Source organism: Phasianus colchicus, chromosome 1, assembly GCF_987193195.1.
Source record: "Phasianus colchicus chromosome 1, bPhaCol1.hap1.1, whole genome shotgun sequence".
NCBI classification, from domain to species: Eukaryota; Metazoa; Chordata; class Aves; order Galliformes; family Phasianidae; genus Phasianus; species Phasianus colchicus.
In genome coordinates this window covers 139,359,802-139,373,598 of record NC_143436.1, presented here as the reverse complement: position 1 = coordinate 139,373,598, position 13,797 = coordinate 139,359,802, and the positions used below count along the sequence as shown (strand labels likewise).

The 13,797-nt window shown below is 42.8% G+C and overlaps 1 protein-coding gene across 2 annotated transcripts in view; it reads right to left on the bottom strand.

Annotated features, from left to right (window-relative positions):
* Positions 1-13,797, bottom strand: part of MYO16 (myosin XVI) — a 355,874-nt gene extending 342,077 nt beyond the window's left edge. The window contains exon 1 of one of the 2 annotated variants that reach the window (XM_031613784.2): positions 13,516-13,797. The gene's annotated coding sequence lies outside the window, so the exon portion shown is untranslated. Of the gene's footprint in view, positions 1-13,065; positions 13,210-13,515 lie in introns of those variants that run through there. The other variant, XM_090128652.1, reaches the window with a different exon arrangement.

The following is a 13,797-nucleotide window of genomic DNA, read 5'->3' as shown; positions in this document are numbered from 1 at the left end:
GCCCACCCAGTTGCTCCATCACTCCCACTCAACAGAGCAGTGAGAGAGAATAAGGTGGAAAAAGTCACGAGTCCAGATACAAAAAAAAATCTGTTACCATCACTGTCAAAACCAGACTTGACTTAGGGAAATGTAACTTAATTCACAGCCAATTTAGATGCAGCAGGATAGTGAGAAACAAAGACAAATCTGAAACACCTCCCTCTCATCTCTCCATTCTCCCTAGGCCCAGCATCATGCCCCTTCAGTCACATCTCTTCTATTTCCCTGCTGCCCTTCGAGCAGAGCAGGGGGATGGGGAACTGGCTTAACAGCTCCCCTCTGCTGCTCCTTTCTGCTCACACTATGTCCTGCACTGGGGCTACCAAAGCTGATTGAAACTCACTATGTCCAACACAGGGCAGACCCCAGCCTCATCTCACAGATGGCACCCACACAGCCCCTCTGCTACCAAACCTTGCCACCTACATCCCATGTAATTATTAGCTGACATATAGGTTGTTTCAATATAACATACCAGAGTATTCAATTCCACAGTCTCCCACAGTAAGAGTAAACTGTAGCTGCTTGGCTCTAAGAAAAAAGATAAAGTTCTTCCATGGAGAACCTCCAAGGAAATTCCCAGTGTGACTGTGGACAGGTTTTCCAGGTGCAAGAAAATTCCCAAAAATTTAAAAATCACAAAGACTTGCACAAGCTTTGATGTTAGTAGAGTGCATTCTAAGGCAACCTAGCTCTGCACCATGCTTGAACACAGTACAGAATTGAATAGTTCAGCTGGAAGGGACTTTCAAAGATCACTGAGTCCAAGTGTCTGACCACTTCATGGGAAACCAGAAGTTCCAGCATATTATTGAAGGTTTTGTCCAAATGTCTCTTGAATAACAACAAGCACGGGGCATCAGCTACATCTTCAGGAAGCCTGATCCATTGATTGACCACCCTTCTGGCAAAGAAATGTTTCTCAGTGCCCAGTCTGACCCTGCCCTGGTGCAGCTTTGTGGCATTTCCATGTGTCCTGCCATCAGTTCCCAGAAGCAAAGCAGAGCCCAGCACTTTCTCTGCTTCCCCTCCTCAGGGAGCAATGAGATCATGTCTTGGCCTCCTCTTCCTCAGACTGTACAGCTCAGTGTCCTCAGCCTCTCCTCACAGGCCATGCCTCCCAGCCCTTTTATGCCTATACTCAGTACATAGATCAGAATCAAGACCTTGAAGAAGCATTTTTATTTACACAGTAAACAAAATGCATATGAAATATAAAAATAGATTAACATATTCATTGTGGAGCTCTAAATTTGATACATAAATTCATTAGGGAAGTAATAAATGTGCTGTATAAATTAATTACTTTGTGGTTATCCTCATTAAATGCTACTTAATGAGTTAATAAGCTTGAAAAGCAATGACAAATTGCTAAAGTACATGTACAGGACTTTTTTTAAAAAAGCATCACATTAACAGAAAGCTGCAGCTCTGGATACAAACTAATAACATTTGTGACAGCTAGTCATTTTATCTTATAAAATCACCAACAAGTGCATTCCCATACGGAATCTGAACTTTGTAAACTCTGCACTTTCAGCTGCAGAAGAGATTCTAGCTGAAGTTTAAGAACCACCTACTAGAAAAACTTATTTGTATCACAGGATGACCTCCATGTTAGGCTCTGCTAAATCAAAACAATACGTACACACACACACACAGGTCACTCTGAAAGTAATGCTTTCTATCTGTTTCCATGGAAACCACAATCGCTACAAAGAACACAGTACCACTATCTGATAGGGCACATTCTCAGCTATAAAACACAATTTTTGAACAGTTTCTACCATTAGCTCTGCATTTTCACCTGCAGTGAACAAGAGCCTGCATGCCGCACTCATCACAGAATCACAGAATGGCCAGGGTTGGAAGGGACCTCAAGGATCATGAATCTCCAACCCCCCTGCCACACGCAGGGCCACCAACCATTCCACCTAATGCTAGACCAGACGGCCCAGGGCCCCATCCAATCTGGCTTTGAACACCTCCAGGGACGGGGCATCCACAACCTCCCTGGGCAGCCTGTTCCAGCACCTCACCACTCTCTCCATAAAGAATTTCCTCCTGATGTCCAACCTAAATCTCCCTTCCCTCAGCTTAAAACCATTTCCCCTTGTCCTGCTGTCACTCACCCTTTCAAAGAGTTGATTCCCCTCCTGTTTGTAGGCTCCCTTTAGGTACTGAAAGGCTGCAATGAGGTCACCCTGCAGCCTTCTTTTCTCCAGGCTGAACAAGCCCAGCTCTTTCAGCCTGTCCTCATAGGGGAGGTGCTCCAGTCCCCTGAAATACAAATCTGCACCAGTGGAGGTGATCCACTGTTGCTGTCACCAATGCTGAAATGCACCACCCACCACCTCACTGTGCTCACATCCACTGTTGGGTCTCCATAAATGCTCAGCAAGAGTCAACGCATGTCAGTGGGTGCCTTTTTTTTTCTGCACAGAGGAATTCAATGTCACACCTTTGCTTCATACTCACTTCTATGTCAGACACCATTCTGTCAGGCTGCCCCTCTGCTGCCATCTGTCACACAATGACAAAATATAACAGAATCGTGGCATGGAGGTTCAGTCTCTACTGCCATACCACCAACATCCACCTCTGACATTGTGAGCCAACATCATAACATGGGAGGCATTACTTTCACAGCAGCCGTTGTAGATCTGCATAGATAGACACACAAAAAATATATATAGTAGTGCTTGATAGTTACAAACAAGCTTTCATGGCTTTTAATGTCTGAGGATGACAAACACACTTGGCAGAGTTAGGAACTGGGAAATTACATCCCAGAGTCTAAGCAGCACTGGGAGAAGGCGCACCCAGCACCGATAAATACTTTAATTTTTGTGATGGAGTACAAGCATCCCAGAATTGACTGAGCTCTATCATTGGCATGCTATGTGAGACTAAAATGGTGGCCCTGTTTGTCATGTCACAGGTATAGGCTGCTTATGCTTTTATCTTGCAGAGCACAAAGGCTGAAAGAGGTGTTGGTCTATGTTACTATTTACACACAGAACCCACATAAATATGTTTTCCACTTTCTCTCTTTCCATGCCATAATGTACACGTGAGAGGAGGGCACACTGCATCCCACAGTACATTAGTCATATCAATATTAGAAATACCTTTACTCTAAAGTAAAATATAACCCAAACACATCTTAAATATCAGCCACATCAGCACATTAACTAAGCACGGTTCAGTGAATGCATCAATATGCAGTTCTCTCACCTTCCCAGGACACATACAATTTGCAGTGAAACTACCAGCATAGCCTTGAATAAAATATTTAAAGCAATCTTCAACTATTACATGCTTAAACAATTCTTTAGAAAAGCTCAGGATGTTAATCCAAATTTCCACACCCCTTAAACTGACTTTGTTAACTCCTTGAAACTGACTTATACCAACAAAATCTAACTTTCCTTGGCAGGAACATATTAAAAAAAAAAGAAAATGAAGTAGTTTCCAGCATCCTCTAGCATGACCAGTAAGATCTCCATATGAGCTAACAGCATGAGAACTCTTCTTAAATAAAATTCAGACAAGATCAGTTAAGCATCGAGGAATGCTATTGTATTAATTTTGCATCACCTAAGTTGGTCTGCATTGCTACTACAGAAGCATTAACTCCACCAATGAAAAAAATGTTTATAAGTACACAAGAAGGCACATGCTGATGGAGAACAGCTACCAGCAATTCTTTCTTTCAGATAAATAACCCCATGGCTATTGTTTCATCAAACCTTGAATTCTTTTAAAACCTAACTATTCTGTAAACATAATCACATCCATCAATCACACAGTCTTTAGACATCTTCAATTGATTTCGGTCACTTAAGACTAACTCACACAGGATTTGAAAGCCACAACACAGTTAAACGCCATCTCTATGACTGGATCAAAACATCTATTAAACAAATGAAGACATACTGGTGTCCCGTGCTGAGACCTTGCTATGAAGACAGCTAATGAGAATAGCTTTACTCTGCTCAACACTGTTTAGGACACTGTTAACAAATTGTCCCTAGGTGGTTTGTAAAGTTACAGCAGGAAGAAGTCACATTGCTTAAGGGCTCTATGGGGAGGTGGAGGAAGAAAAAAAAAATCCTTGATCCCAGTCTAATTACTGAGATAATAGCAATAAACAATACGTGAAAAAAATATTTAACATGGGACAAGACTAAGCACTTATATCAGTTACTATTGTATATCATAAAATCACAGAATTGCCAGGGTTGGAAGGGACCTCAAGAATCATGAATCTCCAACCCTCTCCACCACATGCAGGGCCACCAACCTTCCCTCCTAATGCTTGACCAGGCTGCCCAGGGCCCCATCCAACCTGGCCTTGAACACCTCCAGGGACGGGGCATCCACAACCTCTCTGGGCAGCCTGTTCCAGCACCTCACCACTCTCTCTGTAAAGAATTTCCCCCTGATGTCCAAAATATGCATTATATATAGTGTATATATATATATTAAAAAATAGTGTATATTATATATATATATATATATAGTATATATATAGTGTATATTTTATATATATATATATATATATATATGTGCACTTTAACCTTCATTCATGCCCTAATTTCCTACGGTCATTCTAATACTCTGAAAGAATCATTTCAAAAAGGAATTTAATGCTGTTTGAGGCAGAAGAGCCACAATCAGTCACTGCCTGCATTTTCAAAAAACCAGACAGGAGAGTCACAAAATGAAGGATGGGTGGTGCAGGCTGAGATTGGTTTTCTTTCTCTTTTCCTTTAATGCATCTTATCTTATTATCTCACTTCTGAACCATTATGCCTGTGGAAGGGAAGAGGAAAGGTCATCAGTAGCCAGTGGCAGCACCAGCTGGGAGCTCGAAATGGCACTTGCAGTTTTCAGCTGTCAGATGCAGCCTGAAATTTAACAAGTGCCAATAAGAAATGATCTGCAAGCAAATCTGTAGCTTTTTTTTAAGCTAGCAAGGATAAATGAAGGGTTTTGAGAGCAATTTGAAGGCTATTATTACACTTATACACAAAGTATTTCAATTTATTCAGCTCCAGGGGTTTCCAGGTTAGCACAACTCCCACCTACATCCCATGGTTAAATACCAAAGCAGAAGTGCATTGTGTTATATCTGATCTGCTCCCCATTAAAATTGCCTGATCTCTTTTCCCTCTGTGTTTTTTTTTGTTTTTGTTTTTGTTTTTTTTTTGTGAGCGTGCATCATAAATAAAATGAGACCAAACAGTATTGGTCATTTTAATTTACTCTTACGAGTGGTAACATGATTTACTCATATCCCCTAACAACAATTAAGCCAAGCAAGCTGAAACAATACAATGAAGATGTGGAAAGCAACACAACACAACTACACTAGTGCTTTTCAGCCCCATCCACACAGTGTCTTTGATCCAACCCCACACTTTTAGTTCATAACTGCATTTTTGGTGACCGAGACCTGCCTTTCCCTAGCAGCAAGCTCCACCCATGTCTAAACCCAGCTGGAATTCACAGACATGATCCCAGCCTATCAACGAGATGAAAAAAGGAAACGGCTCCCTCCACAGCTGCAAGCTCAGCAAATATACTGCAACAGCAGCCACAACATTGCTGCCCTTCCTTTGGAAGATGATCTGCTAATATTTAAACACAGACATAGAAAGACACTTGGGCCCAACCCTTAGCCACTCCCAAATGCCACTCTATTTAAGAATACAAATAACCTTTCAGAATACACAAAGCCAGCCTACCAATGCCACAGGGCCCTTCCACCTCACACAAGATGTCCCTGGCCCCAACGCAGGAGAGGACAGAGCATTAAATCGTGAGCCAAGGAACATTTACCATGAAGATGAACGGCCTGCAGTTTTCTACTGAGTATACATTTCTTTGATCTCCAGAGCAGACAAAGCAGTGCAAACAGTTCCAACATACTGCCACAGCACACCATCCTCACAAAACAGGAAGATCACATCTGGCTTCCATGCCAGGTCATTGTTTCATGAAGGGCTGTGGCTGTGCCCATGCATGACTTGACATATCCACACACAATCTCAAAGGAGTAAGTGGCTTTATCCTGCAGACCAGCTTTATCATTCCCTTCCTCTGCTCCCAGCTTGTCTTGGATGAGTAAATTCCTTCCCACTCATTGGCACTGAACTGACTTATCTAAAATCCTACATATTTTATTTAAATCACGGTTTTTAAAATATTAAGATTAGTGTAATGACCGCTTACTATATACAGCAGAAATTCAGAAAGTGAATTATTCTTAGCTAATGAAACTCCTCTGACTTAAATTATATTTGCTATCTCATTTGTCCCTGTGGACATGGCCTAATTTTCCCCTGTTCTTCTCACATTTGATAGACATAAAGCTTTTGTGGGGCAAGGACTGTCATTTATTAGATGACTAAATGGGACCTATGCCACAGAAGCCTGAAGGCTTTGAAATGTTACTATAATGAGGACGTTTTACTGCTCTTTCTAGTGGATAAAACTTGCAGTAGCTGTATTCTAAACTAATAAGGAGAAAGTTTGAAGTAGTATTCTCCATTCTTGGGAAACTGTGTAAAAAAAAATAGCAGAAAGAACAGAAATAGAAAGCCTAGATAGGAGTTACACTAACAAACAAGCACACAAATAAAAACCATTCAACCTATCAGCCTATAAGAACTAAGTCTCTGGGGATGAAAGTTGCCACAAAACAGCTTTGCTTCCTCAGCTTTTATTCACTGGGATGAACAGCCTACTGTACGCTAGAGCACTCTACAACTCCTGTGTGCTGTTTCTGCCAATATTTCCATTAACGGGAGGCCAAAGATTAAGTCTGTAATTGTAAAAAAGACCATTAAACACCAAAGTCTCATTTGATACAGAATTGGAATCACTGATCCCCTGATCTCTTTGAGCAGTAAGCTACAGCCACCACTGGGCTCTTCACTAGAAGTGCTTGCACCAAAATACAGCTAGGTTTGACACTTGGGAGCACTTCCAAGTTCTCTCTATTGCAGGCATGAGGGGGCAGTTAAGGGCAGAAGACCTCCCAGGAGAGCACTAGAGAAATGTCGCAAGCAGAGGAAGCTGGAGACTTGGCAGAGTTTGTATCCATACTGTTTGGCCAGAGCAGGCCTTGCAGCAAATTAGGCAGCCAACAATGCCTTTTTCTCCCCCTGTCCCTCTTCAGAAGGAACTACTTCACTATCTCTAGTAGGGATACTGAATTAATTAGCATATGTGCACTGCAAACAATCAGAAAACTTGAACCCAGTGCTAAACGAAAACCGAAGTATTTGACACTAAAACATTCAGTGTGAAAGAGTGAAAGGGGTCAAGAAAGTACTGGGCTACTTGACATCCAAAAGCGGTGTTGGTGGTAGGAAGTGGGAGCAGAGAAGAGTAGCCTGCAGTGTTTTTTTGTATCCCTTCCTTTCTGCAGTTGTGTTGGCACACAGGGATGTAGACTAGCATGTCCTGCTGGGAAAGGAAGAGATGTGACAGGACTGAGGAATCACCAGTGCAGGGCAGGATCTTGCACTCTGAAGTGACTCCTACTGCTTTTTTTGTTAAGTGCACATCCACTCTCAAGGGTTCCCCAAGCACAAAGCAGGTCTGCAGGAAAGTGAACCCTTTTGTTGTAGAAAGACAAACAAGCAAAAGATTAGTTTAAAAGCTTGCTACAACATTAAAGACAAGTGACACGCTTTTACGCTTAATTGCTTCATCAGTCCAGTAAGGGAATAAGGTATTCTGAGCCTAAGAGCTTGTTTGTTTCTTTTTCAGCTACACCAATTAAATTAATAAACAGATCTCTCCTAAAGACCTTACTGATAGTACATTACTCCAGACTGGATACAAAGCTCCCCGTCTCTAAACACACTAATACCTAGCATACTTATAACCAAATTATTAGGTTTTAGCTCAGCAAAGCATGCATTGCCTTCCAGACCTAAGAATTTGTCACATTTATGAATTTCTGACAAGAGCAAGCCAGCTTACCAAAAGCAAGAGAACACCTGAGAGACCTTCTATGGAAGCAAACTTCTATGAACACCTACTTGATGGCCAGGATATCTTTTGCCAGGTTCTCTGTCCATCTGAACCATACATCACAGACTGACTGGTAGCAAGCTACAAGGACAGCTTTATCCTTCTAAGGCCACAGTACATTTTATAGCAGGCTTACAGCTGCTCCAAGTTGCACCTTTCTATCTATATATAAAAAAGCTGCTGTAAACTATGAAAGCCCAGGATGGCCAGTATCATCCTGATTACACCCTGAGTTCTTCTCACGCTTTGAAGGCCAAAGATAACTGTGGTAGAAAGCAATTCAAGAACGTCTCCTCCACTAGTTACAGCTGAGTAGAATCTGATCCTACAAGTGAGAGTTCAAAAGCCAGTCATTTGGGTTGTGGTGACTGACTGTATTAAGTTTCTGTAAACCTTTGGCTCACGTCTTTACCATTATGTAAAAATAGAACAAATATTACTATTTCCTTTTAGACATTACATACAGAACATTGTCATAGAAATAAAGCTCTCTATAAACATTGGAAATTAGTGGTTCTGGTTTCCTTAAGGGTATATTTTCCATAAAATGTCTTGCTCTGGTGCTAATTACAAAATTAGCAAGAAGCTTACGAGTAATTAGATTGGGGTGTTAAATCACTAATGTTCCTTAAATAAAACTCCTAATTAGGACACAGCACACACGTATCTACAAGCTAGATCTGACAAACTGCCCAAACTGTCCTTTTTTGCTAACATGTAGGACATCATGAGGGAAAGGAAAGGCACCCACAGCACCCTATTCATCTGACTCCTGCAGGTACAGGCAAGGACTCCTTTGCACACCCACTTTGGCTCCAAAACAGGCAGACATGGCAGACAGCATCATGGCCGTACACTCACATACCAGAGGATAATTCATCTCTTTCAATTACCTAGGCAGCCTGGGCTCTTGCTCTTATTGAGTTTCCATGGTGGTATTTAGTTGCTGATACCATAAAAACATCGAACAATCGCCACTACTTTGTCCTCCCTCCTCTTCCATGGTATTTCTCAGACTGAGATAAATCTAGCACAATAGATGGGTTTTTTTTATTACATCTAATAAAGCAGCACTTGATACAAAGGCATCTCACTTGAGAATTGATCCACAGTTAACTACCACAATACAAACAGCAACAGTTGTAACTTCTTTACAGTCTATTTAGCTGAGACATATTTAACTGCTTCCAAAAAAAACCACTTATATTGACATTCCACACATCCTGAAGACAGCCTTCCCAAACATTCTGCATCTTTTTCTAGTCTCAAATGAAATCATCTGCGATCACAAAAAAAATAGATGCACAGACATTTTAGTTTTTTTTTTAAGACATCAGGAAGAAAAAGAAAACTTCAAAACTAGACACCTGTCAGCTGCTCAAAATCAAGCTGGTTTTTTGGAAAGATTTGTATTTCCTCTTTCTCCCACCAGCTCCAATGAGAGCAGCTCAAAACCACCAGAAAAATCAGCTTGGTTACCAGATTGCCTATATGAAAATCAGCCCCATGCTGCTCTTCCTTCTTTCTGAGGCCACCGAAGCTCTGTTTGATATCACCACTGCACGTATGCGATTCCAGAAAGGGACAAGCCAGAGTCAGCCTAGCTGGAAACTAGCAGCTACTTCCCCCCATACAACCCAAATCTCCCAGTTATTCTAAACCACCCTGAAGATATTTACCTGTGAGGCCACGTGGTTGGGATCTCTTTTTTAAGTTTACAATTTAACATCTCTTTTTGTTTAACGCTACAGCAGTTAACCCAGCAAAAACTGAGCATCTGCTACATCTGCTAGAAATAAACCACGATCATACCCTTCCTAAGAATTCATACAGCACAAAAGACTGCTGATTGTTTTAAACATTACTCTTCTCCCTCTGCAACTTCCAGCAACCTCAATTATTTTCCACTCAGCCCCCTCTACTCAAATATTCATTAACACTGGAGATGACCAGAGATATTCTGCCTGAAGCAGGGCGCTTCCTCAGAAAGTGCAAGTTCTGCTGACACAAAAACCTTTCTCAGAATGGTACTGCAAATCATTTTGGGGGGGAAAAAAAAAAAAAACAAAGCGCAGTAACACAATGGCCACGTCTGAGCTAAATCACATGGTAGCTGAGACAAAGGTTCGCCACAAGCAAAATCTGAATCCTGGTCCTGCACAGCTTCCTAAGGCTGTTTTCCAGCCCCACATAGAGGAACTACAGCTTCTAAAGGTGCACCACAGATCTTTTCAAGGTCTCAAATATTCCAGGGAAGAGAATACCATACCCAAAGACCCAAAGGTCACGTTTACATTAACAGTTCCAGGGAGTAGAGGTAGCAGTATTTTACAGTGAAACATTTAGGGAGAAGGAGCAAAAATCAAAATGTGTAACCAAACCCTCCTCTTCTGTACATACAATAAGAGTGACCACGAATAAGAACACAATATATTACAAATTACTGTGTCAATAGCAATAAATACATTGCTGGGGATGTTTCTGTTTTTTTTCTTTTTTTTTTTTTTTCTTTTTATTGCTGTGGCATGTCTCTAAGGAGCTAAATGAATTAATAGCTAGACTTGGCAGCACATGAAACACACACACTTTAGGGAAAATTAAGAGATCTAAGTGCAAGGGCTAGAGCTAACTGCTTGCCAGGAATGTTTTTGCACTGTATTGATAATTTTATGTCTTCCCCTCCCCCTTCAGGAAGATGCAACAAACCGTGGTTCATCTGAAACTGGCAGGGTCTTAAACCAGCAGGCCTGGCCCACAAAATGGCAAGTGTCTCCAGCAGCTGTTATTGTTGACAACATGTGACAACATGGTATTTCCAGATACCATCAACAGCATCCCCAGTTATTGCTAATTTCATGCAGGATTACAACATTGTCCTCTGTTCATTAGCTACAATTATCTTGGTAACAGTTAGTAGTAGAAAGAAGATGAAGCTGAAAAAACACAGAATGTGCAAGTGAGGTTGGTTTGCTAGGCTACAATCTGGAAGACAGGACCGAGTCAAAATGCAGTTTAACCTGAGATACAGACCAAGTGCTTTTGGGCTGTACTGACCTCTTCACTCATTTTAAGGCAAACAAAATATTTTCTACTTTGTACAATTCTACAAAAAATGACAAAGAAAAAACACTCATGAACACCTGGATGAAACAATCATTCACATTTGAAGAACATTTTCTGCTATATCTTGCAATTAAACAAAACGAAACAAAAACCTGTGGTGCACATCTGCTTAAACTGGGTTTTTAAGCATATTTTTCTACAAAACAACCAATCAAATCATACTCTGAAATAACCTGTTGACTGGATAACCAGGTGAGATGGAAGAGGCTCACGATCAGATCTGTAATCCATCTCCTTAGTGTCCCACTTACCACAGGCGTTCATTTCACGATCATTTTGTCAGTTTCCATGTCAAAGCTCAGAAATCATTCCCCTCAAAAAAAGTTAAAATGTGGTTGAAGCTGTCATTCAGTCAAAAATGGTTTCAGACGGCTTTAACCTAGATGGTTATTTTCCTTGGTATGACACCCTAAGCATGGTATTTTATAGATACTTTCAAGCAAAGATCTGAATTTAGCACTCAAATGTTGTTTTACAGGAGTGCTTGCCAAGTGCTTTTCATCTCATTATGCTGGTTTGAAATAATGGTACTACTTAAAGTAACATCATGCTAGCATAAAACGCAAGAGTGATTTCAAAGCAGCACAATAAACCACTGTTCCATGATGGTCAGTTGCCTCAACCAACATTACAAATTCCAAACCACTCGAGCTCCATTTAATTCCTACTGTACAATTTAAAAATATACTATGCCCAAAGCACATTTACTGAAATCAATTTGTACGCTACACCCAGTTGGAAGTATTTTGATCTTTCAATTAGAAGATTTTGATCATTTCTCACTTTCCACTTTAAACACGTGTTCTGTGCACTGTACTTCAAACATTATTGCTAACGCTTGCTGCATTAATCGATAATCAAGAAAGACTGAGCTCACAATGAACAGACATTATAACAGAATATACAAAGCCAGTTTCAACCTGGAAACTTTCAGTTTTGGTCTAACCTGTGTAACACCAGACAAATCACTTCCCCTCTGTTCCTTCCCCTTACAAATTGCTTGCTGCACCTATGTCATCCATTCAGGCCAAGGACTGGCTTTCTCTTTGTATAATGTGATTTACAGCTGGGATATCTTGAATGCTACTGTAACACAAAATCACTTTAACAGTTCAGAGCTCTGCTCCACCAATCACCCTAATCCCAGCCTTTATTGGTGCTGTTAATGGCATCCCTGCTGCTTCCCAACAATAGTCCGGCCAAGAGAACCTGTCCCATCACTCTGAACCTTCTGCACATATGCACATTTTTCCACCCCCTCGGGCCACATCTCAGGCACTGGCAACGAAGTCTGAACTTACTCTATACTCAGCAAAAGGTGATGGTTTTTCATCCAAAAAAAACATTCCTAAAGTAAAGTGCTGCCTAAAAGGTTACTGCATCTGCTCTGCCTGCTCCATTTCGGTTTAAAACACTGATGACAATGAGTGTAGCCAGCACAACCCTTGGAGAACGCAGAGCTCCAGAACGTGGTCTCAGGGACCAAGGTCTGCCTGAGCTTCCACCCAGAATCCAGCCCTGAGCCGTGGCCTCAGTCATCCCTGCCCTCTGCGGGGGCTGACACTGGGCTTGGCAGCACAGGTTTTCCACTTAGAACAAGAAGTCAAAAGTTTCCCACAGCAAGAAAGTTCACAGCGCAAACATATAAATCACATCCTCCTCCTCTTCTTCCCGGATGATTCTAACACGGAATCTTCCAAAGGGAAGGAGGACACAGCCATTTTCCCCCAACGCAGCCCCCCAGAGCCAGCACCCCCAGCACCTTCACCACGGGGCTCCAAGGGCTGCAGCCCCAACCCCCAGTGACCGCAGCCGAACCGAGGGTCCCCAGCCCGGCACGGGACCTACCTGGTGGAAGCCAGCCCGGCACCCAGCACCGCCCCTTAACTCCCTTCGGAAGGCAAAACGCTGCGATGGAATCGACTGACGATACCGACAAAAATCGGTGTCGATGAGGAAATCCCCGCCCCGCCCCGCTGCCCGCCGGCCCCGACGCGTGCGGGAGGGCTCCCTCAGCCCGGCACCCCTCATCCCCCGCCCGCACCGGAGCAGGGCTGGCGCCGGGCTGCCGGGACGCGCGCACAGAAGATAAATACGAATAAATAAATAAACGTTAATGGATTAAAAAAAAAAAAAGGGGGGGGGGGGGGGGGGAGGGGGAGAAAAAAAATAAATGAGGGGGAAAAAAAGAAACAGAAAAAAGAAAAAGAACATCCACACACCAACCACACTCGCGTAGAATCACCTCCCCAGCCGTGCCTCCTTCACATGGGCTGTGCCCCCCAGCCCGGCACTCACCTCGAATAAACGCAGTCGAGGCACAGCCGCCTCTCCTCCAGTAGCACTTCCACTTTCCCTCCGGGTCTTTCTTTGCGGTACGGTGCGCCCGGTCGCTCCCGTGCCTCTCCGTGCCCTCTCTCCCGGCTGCCGCTCGCCGCCGCCTCCCCGCGGTGCTCGGCCACTGGAGCGGGCTGGGGCGGCCCCCCAGCGCCCCGCCTCGGTACCTGCCCGGAGCCCCCGCCCCTCACAGCCTTTCTCTCTGCGCTCGGAATGGACCCGACCACGCGTGTCGCGTCTCCC